Genomic DNA, 16,797 nt, shown 5'->3' with positions numbered 1-16,797 from the left:
AAGTTTACATTAGTGGTAGCATATAATATTTCTCTTTTTGTGCCTGGCTTATTTCACTCAGCATTATGTCTTCAAGGTTCATCCATGTTGTCATATGTTTCACGAGATCGTTCCTTCTTACTGACGCGTAGTATTCCATCGTGTGTATATACCACATTTTATTTATCCACTCATCTGTTGAAGGACATTTGGGTTGTTTCCATCTCTTGGCAATTGTGAATAATGCTGCTATGAACATTGGCGTGCAGATATCTGTTCGTGTCACTGCTTTCCGATCTTCCGGGTATATACTGAGAAGTGCAATCGCCGGATCGAATGGTAGCTCTATATCTAGTTTTCTAAGGAACTGCCAGACTGACTTCCAGAGTGGCTGAACCATTATACAGTCCCACCAACAGTGAATAAGAGTTCCAATTTCTCCACATCCCCTCCAGCATTTGTAGTTTCCTGTTTGTTTAATGGCAGCCATTCTAACCGGTGTTAGATGGTATCTCATTGTGGTTTTAATTTGCATCTCTCTAATAGCTAGTGAAGCTGAACATTTTTTCATGTGTTTCTTGGCCATTTGTATTTCCTCTTCAGAGAACTGTCTTTTCATATCTTTTGCCCATTTTATAATTGGGCTGTCTGTACTATTGTCATTGAGTTGTAGGATTTCTTTGTATATGCAAGATATCAGTCTTTTGTCAGATACATGGTTTCCAAAAATTTTTTCCCATTGAGTTGGCTGCCTCTTTACCTTTTTGACAAATTCCTTTGAGGTGCAGAAACTTCTAAGCTTGAGGAGTTCCCATTTATCTATTTTCTCTTTTGTTGCTTGTGCTTTTGGTGTAAAGTCTAGGAAGTGGCCGCCTAATACAAGGTCTTGAAGATGTTTTCCTACATTATCTTCTAGGAGTTTTATGGTACTTTCTTTTATATTGAGATCTTTGGTCCATTTTGAGTTAATTTTTGTGTAGGGGGTGAGGTAGGGGTCCCCTTTCATTCTTTTGGATATGGATATCCAACTCTCCCAGCCCCATTTGTTGAAAAGACCATTATGGCTCAGTTCAGTGACTTTGGGGGCCTTATCAAAGATCAGTCGGCCATAGATCTGAGGGTCTATCTCTGAATTCTCAATTCGATTCCATTGATCTATATGTCTATCTTTGTGCCAGTACCATGCTGTTTTGGCAACTGTGGCTTTATAATAAGCTTCAAAGTCAGGGAGTGTAAGTCCTCCCACTTCGTTTTTCTTTTTTAGAGTGTCTTTAGCAATTCGAGGCATCTTCCCTTTCCAAATAAATTTGGTAACTAGCTTTTCCAAGTCTGCAAAGTAGGTTGTTGGAATTTTGATTGGGATTGCATTGAATCTGTAGATGAGTTTGGGTAGAATTGACATCTTAATGACATTTAGCCTTCCTATCCATGAACATGGAATATTTTTCCATCTTTTAAGGTCCCCTTCTATTTCTTTTAGTAGAGTTATGTAGTTTTCTTTGTATAGGTCTTTTACATCTTTGGTTAAGTTGATTCCTAGGTACTTGATTTTTTTAGTTGCTATTGAAAATGGTATCTTTTTCTTGAGTGTCTCTTCAGTTTGTTCATTTCTAGCATATAGAAACATTACTGACTTATGTGCATTAATCTTGTATCCCGCTACTTTGCTAAATTTGTTTATTAGCTCTAGTAGCTGTATCGTCGATTTCTCAGGGTTTTCTAGATATAAGATCATATCATCTGCAAACAATGACAGTTTTACTTCTTCTTTTCCAATTTGGATGCCTTTTATTTCTTTGTCTTGCCGGATTGCCCTGGCTAACACTTCCAGCACAATGTTGAATAACAGTGGTGACAGCGGGCATCCTTGTCTTGTTCCTGATCTTAGAGGGAAGGCTTTCAGTCTCTCACCATTGAGTACTATGCTGGCTGTGGGTTTTTCATATATGCTCTTTATCATGTTGAGGAAGTTTCCTTCAATTCCTACCTTTTGAAGTGTTTTTATCAAAAACGGATGTTGGATTTTGTCAAATGCTTTTTCAGCATCTATTGAGATGATCAATTGATTTTTCCCTTTCGAGTTTTTAATGTGTTGTAATACATTGATTGTTTTTCTTATGTTGAACCATCCTTGCATGCCTGGAATGAACCCCACTTGGTCATGGTGTATGATTTTTTTAATGTGTCTTTGGATTCGAATTGCAAGTATTTTGTTGAGGATTTTTGCATCTATATTCATTAGGGAGATGGGCCGGTAGTTTTCCTTTTTTGTAGCATCTTTGCCTGGTTTTGGTATTAGATTGATGTTAGCTTCATAAAATGAGTTAGGTAGTGTTCCATTTTCTTCAATGTTTTGAAAGAGTTTGAGTAAGATTGGTGTCAGTTCTTTCTGGAAAGTTTGGTAGAATTCCCCTGTGAAGCCATCTGGCCCTGGGCATTTATTTGTGGGAAGATTTTTGATGACTGATTGGATCTCTTTGCTTGTGATGGGTTGGTTGAGGTCTTCTATTTCTTCTCTGGTCAGTCTAGGTTGTTCATATGTTTCCAGGAAATTGTCCATTTCTTCTACATTGTCCAGTTTATTGCCATACAGTTGTTCATAATATCCTCTTATAATTTTTTTAATTTCTTCAGGATCTGCAGTTATGTCACCTTTTTCATTCATTATTTTGTTTATATGGGTCTTCTCTCTTTTTGATTTTGTCAGTCTAGCTAGGGGCTTGTCAATCTTGTTGATCTTCTCAAAGAACCAACTTTTGGTGATATTTATCCTTTCTATTGTTTTTTTGTTCTCTATGTCATTTATTTCTGCTTTAATCCTTGTTATTTCTTTTCTTGTACTTGGTTTAGGATTGGTTTGCTGTTCATTTTCTAGCTTCTTCAGTTGATCCATTAGTTCTTTGATTTTGGCTCTTTCTTCCTTTTTAATATATGCGTTTAGTGCTATAAATTTCCCCCTTAGCACTGCTTTTGCTGCATCCCATAGGTTTTGGTATGTTGTGTTCTCATTTTCGTTCGTCTCTATATATTTAGCAATTTCTCTTGCTATTTCTTCTTTAACCCACTGATTGTTTAGGAGTGTGTTGTTTAACCTCCAGGTATTTGTGAATTTTCTAAGTCTCTGATGGTTATTGACTTCTAATTGTATTCCATTGTGGTCAGAGAATGTGCTTTGAATAATTTCAATCTTTTTAAATTTATTGAGGCTTGTTTTATGTCCCAGCATATGATCTATTCTGGAGAAAGTTCCATGAGCACTAGAAAAGTATGTGTATCCTGGTGATTTGGGATGTAATGTCCTTTATATGTCTGTTAAATCTAATTCATTTATCAGATTGTTTAGGTTTTCAATTTCCTTATTGGTCTTCTGTCTGGTTGATCTATCTATAGGAGAGAGTGATGTGTTGAAGTCTCCCACAATTATTGTGGAAACATTAATTGCTTCCTTTAGTTTTGCCAGTGTTTCTCTCATGTATTTTGTGGCACCTTGATTGGGTGCATAGGCATTTACGATTGTTATTTCTTCTTGCTGAATTGCCCCTTTTATTAGTATGTAGTGGCCTTCTTTGTCTCTCAAAACATCCCTGCATTTGAAGTCTATTTTATCTGAGATTAATATTGCTACACCTGCTTTCTTTTGGCTGTAGCTTGCATGAAATATTTTTTTCCATCCTTTCACTTTCAGTTTCTTTGTGTCCCTATGTCTAAGATGAGTCTCTTGTATGCAACATATTGATGGTTCATTTTTTTGATCCATTCTGCGAATCTATATCTTTTAATTGGGGAGTTTAATCCATTTACATTCAACGTTATAACCATGAAGGCATTTCTTGAATCAGCCATCTTATCCTTTGGTTTATGTTTGCCATATTTTTCCCCTCTCTCTATTAATATCCTTTATTGTACCCATACCGAATCTCTTTAGTACTGAACCTTTCTCCAGGTCTCTCTGTCCTTTCTTTGTTTCTCTGTCTGTAGGGCTCCCTTTAGTATCTCCAGTAGGGCAGGTCTCTTGTTTGCAAATTCTCTCAGCATTTGTTTGTCTGTGAAAAATTTAAGCTCTCCCTCAAATTTGAAGGAGAGCTTTGCTGGATAAAGTATTCTTGGCTGGAAATTTTTCTCACTCAGAATTTTAAATATATCGTGCCACTGCCTTCTCGCCTCCATGGTGGCTGCTGAGTAGTCACTACTTAGTCTTATGCTGTTTCCTTTGTATGTGGTGAATTGCTTTTCTCTTGCTGCTTTCAGAACTTGCTCCTTCTCTTCTGTGTTTGACAGTGTGATCAGTATATGTCTTGGAGTGGGTTTATTTGGATTTATTCTATTTGGAGTTCGCTGAGCATTTATGATTTGTGTATTTATGTTGTTTAGAAGATTTGGGAAGTTTTCCCCAACAATTTCTTTGAATACTCTTCCTAGACCTTTACCCTTTTCTTCCCCTTCTGGGACACCAATGAGTCTTATATTTGGACGTTTCATATTATCTATCATATCCCTGAGGTCCATTTCGATTTTTTCAATTTTTTTCCCCATTCTTTCTTTTATGCTTTCATTTTCCATTCTGTCATCTTCGAGGTCACTGATTCGTTGTTCAACTTCCTCTAGTCTTGTACTATGAGTGTCCAGAATCTTTTTAATTTGGTCAACAGTTTCTTTAATTTCCATAAGATCATCCATTTTTTTTATTTAGTCTTGCAATGTCTTCTTTATGCTCTTCTAGAGTCTCCTTGATTTCCTTCATATCCCGTACTATGGTCTCATTGTTCATCTTTAGTTCTTTGAGTAGCTGCTCTAGGTGCTGTGTCTCTTCTGGTCTTTTGATTTGGGTGCTTGGGCTTGGGTTATCCATATCGTCTGGTTTTTTCATATGCTTTATAATTTTCTGTTGTTTTTGGCCTCGTGGCATTTGCTGAACTTGATAGGGTTCTTTTAGGGTTTGTAGACCTATTGAAGTCCTTATCTCTAATTTATCAGATCTACAGCTTCGTGGAGTACACTTTCTCTAACTAACCAGCAGGTGGCGTCCACGAGCCACCTGTTCTCCACAAGCCAGTTCTCCCCTGCTTAGCCTTTTTGGTGAGTGGGGGAGTGAGTCTTGTGGGGCCCAATTGGTGTACCAAGCTTGCGTGTGTAGTTGGTGTTGCCTGCCCTGTATGTGGGGCGTGTTTCTGGGCAGTCGGGGAGGGGGGGTGGCCCTAACAATCAAATCTCCCTGGTGATCCTAGAGTTTTAAAGCTGCTGCAATAGTCTAATCCTTCTGTTCAGTCCTGCCACAGTTTGTCTCTGCCACTGACCCACAAGTCCTTGGTATTGGTGTATGGCTCCTGAGACTTGCAAGTGGGCCCCTCTTCCAGGCTGTGCACCCCGGGTCCTCTGTTGAGGGATGACTGTGCTATGTCACAGGTGAGTGCCGTCCCCCCAGGGCAGTTCTGGGCTGCTGGGCTGTGTAGGGAGGCTCCCAGTCTGCTCAAATGATGGCTGAATGGGGCTTTGTGAATTCACACTGCTCCACCTTCCCAACTCTGGGACAATCAGCTGAGGTTGCAGGGAAGGCTAATGTCCACGCCCAGTTTTGTGGTGTGTGCCTGTTATTTGAAGCCCTTCCATCACACTGGGTTGTCTGGGGCAGCTCTGGGCTATGGGGCTGGCGATGGGCAGGAGTGTTTCCTGTCCACCAGGATGGTGGCTGTGAGCGGACACCCCCGTTTTCTTGGGAAGTTGTGGTGTTTAGTGAATTTTCTCAGCCACTGAATTATTGCCTTTTGTCTCAGAGCTCTCTTAGTTCTGCTCTTGACTTGACGTGCCCAAATTGAAAGTCTTTGAAGCTTTCTGTATTGGGCTTCTTAGAGTAATTGTTTTAGAAAAAGAAAAAAGGATTAAAAAAAAAAAAAAAAGGGTCCTCCTCAGAGATCTAATGGGTTATTGAAATGCTAAGAGACAAAGCAACCAGGGCCATTAAGGAAAGGTCCACAGGGCAGACAGATCGGCTTTTCTTCGGGATTTGCATATGCGCCTTAGGGCCTGAGCTCTGCCCTTCCCCTTTCTGTGTTCACCAGAACTCTAAAAATCCTCTGCTTTTATTTTGGAGTTTTTCGTGTTGTTTTTTTTTTTCTATTCCTGTCTCCTCTCTGCTGGGCTGGCTGCTCACAGATTCTCTGGTGTCTGATCTCTGTCTATCTATGGTTGGAGTCTGGATCAGTAGAATGAGTTTCCGATAAGAGCAGCCACTGCAGTTCTCCCTTCTCCTTCCCGGAGCTGACAGCCCCTCCTCCCACGGGACTGAGCCTGGCAGGGAGGGGCGCGGGTCCCCTGGCCGCAAAAACTTACAGATTTCGCTGATCTCAGCAGTTCGACATTTTCATGAGTGTTGTATGAAGTATGCCCAAAGACAGATTGCTCTGTGGTGTCCAGTCCACGCAGTTCCTGGCTTTCTACCTACTTTCCTGGAGGAGTAACTAAAACATACAGCTCACCAGTCTTCCATCTTGCCCCGCCTCAGGATTCAGTTTTATACATTCCCATCTTTTGACCTCCAACTTTCTTTCTGGTGACATGTATGACTCTGAGCTTCCCCTTTCCACCTCATTCACACACCATTCGGCGTTGTTAGTTATTCTCACATCTTGCTACCAACACCCCTGTTCATTTCCAAACATTTAAGTTCATCCTAATTGAACATTCTGCTCATACTAAGCAACCACTCCCCATTCTTAAGCCTCGTCCTATATCTTGGTACCTTATATTTCATGTCTATGAGTTTACATATTATAATTAGTTCCTATCAGTGAGACCCTGCAATAATTGTCCTAATGTGTCTGGCTTATTTCACTCAGTATATTGCCCTCGAGGTTTTGTCATCAACCCATTTTTTTAAAATATGGTTTTGTTCACTCACCATACATTCCATCCCAAGTAAATAATTGATGGTTTTCTGCATGGTCATACATTTATGTGTTCACCACCTTCACCACTATCTATATAAGAGATTCTACATTTCTTCCACAAGGCAGGAGGGAGAATCAAAGAAGGTAGAGAGGCAAAAGAAAGAGGAAAAAAAGAAAATGACAGCTAGGAAGCAGCAAAAGGAAAAATAACCTTAAATCAAAGTAGAATAAAGAATCAGACAATACCACCAATATCAAGTGTCTAACATGCCTCCCCTATCTCCCCCTCTTATCTGCATTCACCTTGGTATATCACCTTTGTTACATTAAAGGAAGCATAATACAATGATTCTATTAGTTACAGTCTCTAGTTTATGCTGATTGCATCCCTCCCCCAATGCCTCCCCATTTTTAACACCTTGCAAGGTTGACATTTGCTTGTTCACCCTTGTAAAAGAACATATTTGTACATTTTATCACAATTGTTGAATACTCTAGATTTCACCAAGTTACACAGTCCCAGTCTTTATCTTTCCTCCTTTCTTGTGGTGTCTCACATGCTCCCCACCTTCCTCTCTCAACCATATTCATAGTTACCTTTGTTCAGTGTACTTACATTGTTGTGCTACCATCTCCCAAAATTGTGTTCCAAACCACACACTCCTGTCTTCCATCACCCTGTAGTGCTCCCTTTAGTATTTCCTGTAGGGCAGGTGTCTTGTTCACAAAGTCTCTCATTGTCTGTTTGTCAGAAAATATTTTGAGCTCTCCCTCATATTTGAAGGACAGCTTTGCTGGATACAGGATTCTTGGCTGGCGGTTTTTCTTTTTCAGTATCTTAAATATATCACACCACTTCCTTCTTGCCTCCATGGTTTCTGCTGAGAGATCCGCACATAGTCTTATTAAGCTTCCTTTGTATGTAGTGGATCACTTTTCTCTTGCTGCTTTCAGGATTCTCTCTTTGTCTTTGACATTTGATAATCTGATTATTAAGTGTCTTGGCGTAGGCCTATTCATATCTCTTCTGTTTGGAGTATGCTGCGCTTCTTGGATCTGTAATTTTACGTCTTTCACAAGAGATGGGAAATTTTCATTAATTATTTCCTCTATTATTGCTTCTGCCCCCTTTCCCTTCTCTTCTCCTTCTGGGACACCAATGATACGTACATTATTGTACTTTGTTTCATCCTTGAGTTCCCAGAGACGTTGCTCATATTTTTTCATTCTTTCCTCCATCTGCTCCTTTGCGTATAGGCTTTCAGGTGTTTTGTTCTCCAGTTCCTGAGTGTTTTCTTCTGCCTCTTGAGATCTGCTGTTGTATGTTTCCATTGTGTCTTTCATGTCTTGTGTTGTGCCTTTCATTTCCATAGATTCTGCTAGTTGCTTTTTTGAACTTTTGATTTCTGCCGTATACATGCCCAGTGCTTCCGTTACAGCCTCTATCTCTTTTGCAATATCTTCTCTAAACTTTTTGAATTTATTTAGCATTAGTTGTTTAAATTCCTGTGTCTCAGTTGAAGTGTACGTTTGTTCCTTTGACTGGGCCATAACTTTGTTTTTCTTAGTGTAGGTTGTAATTTTCTGTTGTCTAGGCATGGTTTCCTTGGTTATCCAAATCAGGTTTTCCCAGACCAGGACAGGCTCAGGTCCCAGAGGGAAGAAATATTCAGTATCTGGTTTCCCTGCGGGTCTGTCTTAGAAAACTGCTCCACCCTTTGATGCCTCGGGTCACTGTGCTTTTCTGCCCAGCAGGTGATGCCTGTTAACCTATAATTTTTGACTGGTGTGAGGAGGTATGGCCGTGTTCCCCCAGGCTCTGGGGTCTGGTTCTGAATGGAAAGGGCCCCACCCCTTTCCTCCTAGGAAGACAGACCCCTCAGGTGGAGGTCATTAGCATTTCAATGGTCTCTCTCTCTGCTTGTGGTGTCTCCACCCTTCCCTGAGTCACAGCCCTGGAAACTGAAAATGGCTGGGGCTTTCTCCACTGAGCCAAAAAAGAAACAGATAGTCCCCTTCAGACCCAGTCCAAGGCGACCCTCTGGCTCTCCCAGGTCAGTCGTCACCCAAAGCCTCTGTCTGTTTTTTGGGGGATGCGTACCTGTAGTGGGCAGTTCACACTCACTACTTAAAACCCCAGTTGGAGCTCAGCTGAGCTATATTCACTTGCTGGGAGAGAGCTTCTCTCTGGCACCACGAGGCTTTGCAGCTCGGGCTATGGGGAAGGGGGTCTCCTGACCTGGTTCCGCGGGTTTTACTTACAGATTTTATGCTGTGTTCTTGGGCATTCCTCCCAATTTAGGTTGGTGTATGATGAGTGGATGGTCTTGTTTGTCCCCCCGCAGTTATTCTGGATTATTTACTAGTTGTTTCTGGTTTTTTGTAGTTGTTCCAGGGGGGACTACTTAGCTTCCACTCTTCTCTATGCTGCCATCTTGCCCGAGTCTCCATGGTGAGGTTTTCTTTGTTTTGTTTTGAAGGGTAAGTGCAGAGGTAGGAAGGAGGCAGAAACTATTTGCATAGTTTTTTAAACTACAGGACCACTGGCAACTGAAGTGATGGATTTGGGGCTTTGCAGAGAGGTCAGGGCTTGGAAGGGTGATTTGGAAGTCACTTGGGTACAGGAGATTGCCAAGTCCTGGGTATAGGTGAGTTTGTTCCCTTCTGGAGACTGTGTAGAGAGGCATGGGTCTTAACCTCTTTTGGGTCCTGAATGGCTTTGAGACAAAGGAAAACTGCTAAGGAGTTGGAAAGAGCCACTTGACTGGTGGTGACCTTGGTGCAAGTGGTTTGGGCAGAATGGGAGGAGGGAAGAGAGCCTACAGTATGCCAAAGACTGACTGGGCAGGAAGCTGAAAAAGTGGGATGTGGCGGACTGTCTGTTTGGGGAATGGGGAAATGAGTGGGGAGATGGACAATTCAGGGGATGGTTTTTATTCTTCTGAGAGTTAAGTGACATTTTGAGTAAAGTCAGAGAAAATTTTATTGTTCAGGATTATCATAGAGACAGTAACAACCCTGATACCTGTAGTAATATCAAAGCAGCCCTTTTGTTTAAAAATAGGTAAACAAATATAACTTTCACCAAATTTATAATGGCAGGCATATCACATCAGTTCTCAATATATGGCATCATGAGCAGTTCTTATAAATTTTTGATTTAGGCACCTCCTTAAATCTCATGGAAAGGAAATAAATATGCCTAGTTTGCAATAGAAGTTAAATCTCCCCAAACACTCTCCTGAGACTATAACTGGTAAGTGTGTGTGTGTGCTTGCACACTCACCCACACATGCTTGCCTGTGTGCATTTAAGTGTTGTCGGAAGAGGGTTGAGATGAGAATAGGAGAATATGTATTCTTCATGCCTGAACATGGTAGTGAATAGTTGTTTGAATTTTATATTTTCCATAATTGCAGCCACTGTTACTTTCATAACTTGTGATTAACTTTACTGCTTTGTAGTCCAGATAAGGCTCAGGTGCCGAGGCTTAGTCTTGTTCCTACTCACTTGGTCACATCGGGATTCTAAGGTTCCTCCAAAAACAGAGCCAAGCCCCTCAAGAAACCCCCCAGTGCATCTCCCACTTGGCAATCAACACCTATGTTCTGCTGCCCTTCAGTATAATAATGTGACAATTATTGTGATTCTGAAAAGATGTGGTAAAATATAGAACTTTGTTGATCAAATGTAGTTGGTCCTGTTAGTTGGGCATCATAAAGTTGGAAGTATGTTTGCATAAAAATATTCTTGCTCTAAGTTATAAGGCTGATAAACCCAATGAATGTTATTTAATCTTACCTGTCAAGGGAAACTAATAACTTCCTGATGAAGTACTAACAGCATTCAAAACATTGTTCATGAAGTTTAACGTTATGAAAACTGTCCTGGGAGAACTGGGGTGGAACAAAAGTCCCACGCTGTTCTGGGGATCTGGGCCTTGGGTGCCTGCAACCCCATTAGGATCAGGCCAGGGCAGTGCCCTACTGTGGATGAGGGACCTGCAGCTTTTCCAACAGAGAGTAAGGAGGAAAGGTTTAAGAGCGTCCTTCCCTTTTTGAAAGTGAAATAAATTTGAAATTTGACCTGTTGAATTCACTTAAAATTAGAGGAACCAAGAGGACATCAGAAAGGACTTGAGTGAGTTTGAGAGGAAGATAATTTGATGAGAAGAGTAAAAGGTGAAGGCAAACTGCTGACCCCTGTGACTTCTGCTGCTCTATAGCATCATAGGATTGTGAAAGCTTAAAAACAAAAAAAAGAAGGCAGGATAAAAAAGCTGATGTACCTTTAGCTGTTACAGTTAGTAGCCATTCTCCAGTGACTGGCCTCTGAGTAGAAGGTGACAGCAATTAGAGCAGCAGCAGTAGCTGCAGTAACGATGATTTGTTGAGTGCTTACTATGTGCCAGGCAGCACACTAAATTCTTTTAAACATTCCTTTCTAATTCACTGAATATCATGTCAGCTTTGTGAGGTAGGCATTATTATTTCTATTTTACTTATGCAGAAACTTATAAGGAATTAAGTTGTTTGTTCAGGAATACACAGTCCCTAAAAGTAGAGCTCTGGAACATAAACCCAGCCTGACTGATGTTAGAGTTTTTAACCTCCACTCAGCTCCCATTTATTCATCCATTCTTTACTGAAAATCTTAGTAAAGTCAGGCACTGTGCCAGATGCTGGGGATACAGTAGATTTAGGTCTTGACCTAACAGAGCTTGAAGTCTAGCTGGGGTGAGACAGTAAGCAGGAAAAAAAAACAACAACAAAAAAACAGTAAAGGTCTGGTAATAAATGTTGATAAATGTAATGAAGTAAGCTGTCCTAGTTTGCTAATGCTGCAGAATGCAAAACACCAGAGATGGATAGGCTTTTATAAAATGGGGGTTTATTTCACTACACAGTTACAGTCTTAAGGCCACAAAGCATCCAAGGTAACACCTCAGCAATCGGGTACTTTCACCGGAGGATGGCCAATGGAGTCTGGAAAACCTCTGCTAGCTAGGAAGGCAGCTGGCATCTGCTCCAAAGCTCCGGCCTCAAAACGGCTTTCTCCCAGGACATTCCTTTCTAGCAAGCTTGCTTCTCTTCAAAACATCACTCCCAGCTGCACTCTCTTTTCTCTCTTTGAGTCAGCTCATTTATATAGCTCCACCAATCAAGGCCCACCCCGAATGGGTGGGGCCACACCTCCATGGGAACATCTCATCAAAATTATCTCCCACAGCTGGGTGGGGCACACTCCAAGCAAATCTAACCAGCACCAAAACTTCTGCCCCACACAAGACTACAAAGATAATGGCATTTGGGGGACACAATACACTCAAACCGGCACAGAAGCAATTAGGGTGCTATGATAGAGGACTATTTTGGGTGGAGTTGGGGGACACTGAGGGTGTACAGAGAAGGCACCAAGGCAGTGGAGCTGTTGTAGCTGCCTATTGACCTCACTGGAGGCTGTCTGGAGTCTACAAGAGTCTCATTGGCCACCAAGTTCCCATCCCCATGTGGCACGGGTAAAATAAAGAACAAGAAGTAGAAGCACACCCTCCTTAAGAAGAGAAAGTATAATTCAAAGAGGCAAAGGGGGAAGAAAGCCCAGAACTCCTTGATCAGAATTGTAAATGAGTGTCTGGAAATGTGTACCCAAATGACCTTTGATGAAAGAATCCCAGTCCTGCCAAATTCTAGCAGTATTTCGTGGTCCAACCGGGTCACTTCACCTCTCTGGATCTCAAATTCTTTTTCTGTGTGCGGAAAAAGAAAACAGAACTTTTATCTAGATAGATTTCTGGTAGTATTAATAATGGTAGTAAAATGATGAAAACATTCTCTCCATTTAATTCTCTTCTGGTTGGGCCACATATTAAATGATTTGCTCAGTTCTAATTGCCAAATTTTGAGAGAGACGTGGACAACTTAGAATGTATTCAAAGAGAGCAGCCCACTGGAGAGAGTTTGATTGAATCTGTGATGCTTACACTGCAGAAGTGAATACTGAGAGATAAAATACTGATCTGTATATTTGTAGAAAAAAAGAGTTGATTCATCATGTAGTAAAGATAGTTGACTGGCCCTGCATCTGTTCAAAAGGCAGATCTGAAATCAGGAAACCAGGTTCAACTAAGAAAGGAATTTTGTAATCAATTGTCATAAGTGATAATGAGCTCCCAGGCCATGGGGATAGACAAGAGACTGGAAATCGGGTTGCTATAGGGTTTTTTCAACTGGGAAAGAGTTTGGACTGGATATATTGTCTCATTCCCTCCATACTGGATGTTTCTCAGGTATTTTAGATCTATGGCCTTAAGTTGGAGGCAGACGTGTTACATTTAGTTGTAGGTGTTATATGTAGCTGAAGGTGAAGTGCCTATGTCATTTCAGCAGTAAAACCACATCCAGAACAAGCCATTTATATAGATTTTTTTAATTTTTAGTTGTAAATTTAATAAAGTAATTTATTTTTGTATGTAGAACAAAATTTAGGATGCAAGTACATTTTTAAATAATACATTTGCATTTGGAGGAAGGTGTCCCACAACCTCCAAGGGTGCAGGTTCTGACATAGTCATCTCTTAACGGTATCCCAGGTTTGCTCCCAGCTTCCTCCCACAACCTGCAACCCTGCCCCCCCCCCCCCAGCTTTTTGTAGTCTCTGTGGGTTTGAGCAGATTTTGGCAAAGACCAGAGCCTTTTCATTGGGAACACTGGTATTGCACAGCCTCCCTGCTCATTAGCAGTCTGACCCATTAATTCCCTGAAACACTTGTGACCAAACAGCTCAATCCAGTTTTCTCCTAGTAAGGGACTTTCCAAGTCTTACCAATACAGAGTTGCTTTTGCTTTTTGCACTGGGCTCACCAGCTTCAGACTATCTTGGTTGATGGTAAAAAATCTTTGAGTCATCCTTCATTCCTATGGATACGGTGTTCACACTCTACATCCAGTCCTTCAGGAAATCTTGCCAGCTCTACTTTCAAAATGTATCCAGAATCCAGCCACTTCTCACTACCTCCATCTCCGCCACCCTGGTCCCAGTCACTGTCAGCTGCTGCCTGAATTGCTGCCATAACCACCCGATTAGGTTTCCCTGCTTCTCCACTTGTTTGTCCTCCAGTGTCTCCTCAGCAAAGCAACAAGAGCCATCTGTAGGAATGTCAGTTCATGTCACTCCTCTGCTCAAAGCCTTTCACTGGTGCATCCCATCTCAGAATGGAAACCCAAATCATGAGAATAACCCTACACAGTTTACCCTAGCACCTCTTTGACTTCGTCTCCTACTGCTCTCTCTCGACTACCTCCACCCTGCTGTCCTGTCCTCCTGGCTATTCTTTGAATATGCCACGCATGTTTACCTCAATGTCTTTGCACCTGCTGATGTGCCTCTGCCTGGAATGCTCTTCCCCATGTATCCAGATCTCTCCAAGATCCAAGTCTGTGCTCTAGTGTTGTATTCTCACCGAGGCCTCCCCTGACCACCATATTTTAATTGCAACCTCACATCCACCACACTCCCTGTCCCCTTTCCTGCTTTAAGTTTTTTCCACTGTATTTAACTACTCTCTAACATACTATTTCATTTATTTACTTATTTTGTTTCTTATCTGTCCCCCCAAACCAGAATGTAAACTCCAAGAAGACAGAGATATTTGTCTCCCCCTGCCACCACCAACCCCCGTATTCCAGCACCCAGAACAGTGCCTAGCGCCAGGTAGGCACTTAGTAAACATTTGTTAAATAAATTAACTGTCTTTTTTTAATCTACCAAACTTGTTCCTCAAAGTCTACCAAACCTAAATTGGAACAAACAGGTGTTGTATTTTGGTACTGGTGATGCAAATGAAGTCCAAGAGCACTGGTTCATATTTTTCTGGGGAATTTCACAGTGAGAATAATCTGGCATCATTTGGGTAGCAACGTTTATGGAAGGATTAAGTATGACATTAGAAACTCCTTTAAATAAGATGATAAATATAGTCAGACCATATCTGCAGAATTGTATTTAGATTTAGGTGCTACATTTGAGAGAACTGTAGCCAAATAAGAGCACATGAAGAGAAGAGAAGGATGAGGATGATGTGCAGACTCCAAGCCATCACATGAAGCACAGTGGTTGCAGGAACTAAGGACAAATGACCTGGGAAAGATAATTCTTAGGGAACATGATTTACAAATGTTGAAAAAATTGTCATGTGGAAGATGACATATCTTTCCCATAGACTTAGAATCATCTTATTCCCCTTCCTCCCACCAAAAGTAGATCCAGGTTTTATGGGATCTGACTTGGGGGTAGGAGATCCCCTAAGAAAAAATTACAAATATAAAACTATAAAAATATAAAGTTAGGTACAGGCCTAGAAGGTCTCTGTGCAAGTGAAGATCCCTGAAGCTTCAGCTTCATTAGCTTCACAGTAAGCCCACCATCTTCAGCTTCATATGGCCATAAAACTGAGCTGTGTAATTCTCTACACATAACCATGTTTTCTTTTCCCTCTATGGCTTTGCGTAAAATGTTCCCTCTGTCTAGAACACCCTTTTTCATATCTTGTCTACTTGACAGTTTTCTACTCGTCCTTCAAGCCCCAATTCAAATGCTCTCTCCTTTGTGAGGCCTTTTCCAAGCCTCCAAGAACACTTAGGTAGGTGGTAAGTCTGTCCCATGTTCCTTACCGAACCTTGTGCATACCTCCATCAGAGTACTCAGCTTATTATTTGCTTTTTGTTGATTTGTTTGTCTGGTTCCCCTTAGACTGTGTTTCAGTCAGGGTAGGCTGGGTTATGCAGCAGTAATAAGCAACTAAAAAATCTCAGTGGCTTAAAACAACAAAGGTCATTTCTCGCTTATGCTAGGTGTACCATGTGGGTCAGCTATTGTTCTTCTTTTAGGACCCATGCCAACGGAGCAGCCATAATCTGAAACATTGCCAGCTGTTCCCATTTTGTTGTTTACCCCTAACATTAGGTATACAGGGAAATCCAGTGTGCCCAGAAGGAGACAGAGCCCTGGAGTACTGATGAATAGCCTAAGACCACAATAGACTATGAGCTTCTGAGTATAGGGATGACATCTTTTCAAAAATCTTTGTATCCCCAGTGACTAGCATAGTACTCGGCACATGGTAAGTCCTCAACTGTTTTTCAGTGAAAACGATTAAATTTAGTGAGTAAAACCTATAAGGGAGTTTTCTCTCGTTTTGCTTTGTTTTTTTTTGCTTACACAGGGAATCATTTATGATATCTTTCCAGAGATGGAATGTGTAGCCTCGATAGGTGCTGAACTTTCTGTCCCTGATGTTCATGCGTTGGCCGTTCTAACCACCTGATAGTTGTACTTTTGAGGTGAGTCATGCTATGGGTGGTTGAAATATGTGGTCTCTAAAGTCCTTTTTATTCTGAGAGATCTGTGTTTATATCATAGTCACCTTTTTGAGCTTTAGAAAGAATAAATTAGTGTTCGTTTTAGAGGTGCTAACATCTGACTGGAGCAGGCTATTTCTGTTGGTGGCTAGACAGAAACAAGAATTGTTGAAGGGGAAAATCAAGTGGAGAGCTCTGACCCTGAAGCTTCAGCTGAATGGTATTTACTAAATGCAGAAAGTATGGTGGTCTTTAAGTATCCAGAGGGCAAAACTAGGCCAGCTCTGGGCTTGATATTGCTTTGACAATTGAGGATTCCGGTTGGAAATAGACTTGCATTCTCTTTAACTCCTCTCTTTGTCTTCAGCAGCAATCTGACTATTCTAACCGGCAGATCCGCTGGACTGCCAAGGTCCTACCCACCACACACATTCCTGAGGAGGGACGGTTCCCCTTGTGTTCTTTTTGTTATAGATTCCTACTGACTATCCTTGGTCTAATCACTTAGCCCCACTGAAGAGAGTTCTCTGTTCATACTTAAGAGTAAATAATACATCCCGTCCTCTGAAAGCATA

At 41.3% G+C, this 16,797-nt stretch overlaps 1 protein-coding gene across 10 annotated transcripts in view; it reads left to right on the top strand.

Moving 5' to 3' along the window:
* The window catches only part of ZHX3 (zinc fingers and homeoboxes 3), a 198,073-nt gene that overhangs the window by 136,504 nt on the left and 44,772 nt on the right, over positions 1 to 16,797 (top strand). The window contains exon 1 of one of the 10 annotated variants that reach the window (XM_037811732.1): positions 16,170 to 16,204. The exons of the other annotated variants lie outside the window; for them this stretch is intronic. The gene's annotated coding sequence lies outside the window, so the exon portion shown is untranslated. Of the gene's footprint in view, positions 1 to 16,169; positions 16,205 to 16,797 lie in introns of those variants that run through there. 10 annotated transcript variants of the gene reach the window in all.

The sequence above is a fragment of the Choloepus didactylus genome, chromosome 19 (genome assembly GCF_015220235.1).
Source record: "Choloepus didactylus isolate mChoDid1 chromosome 19, mChoDid1.pri, whole genome shotgun sequence".
In the NCBI taxonomy this organism is placed as follows: Eukaryota; Metazoa; Chordata; class Mammalia; order Pilosa; family Megalonychidae; genus Choloepus; species Choloepus didactylus.
The sequence above is the reverse complement of the archived record's forward strand: the minus strand, read 5'-3'. Positions and strand labels throughout refer to the sequence as shown.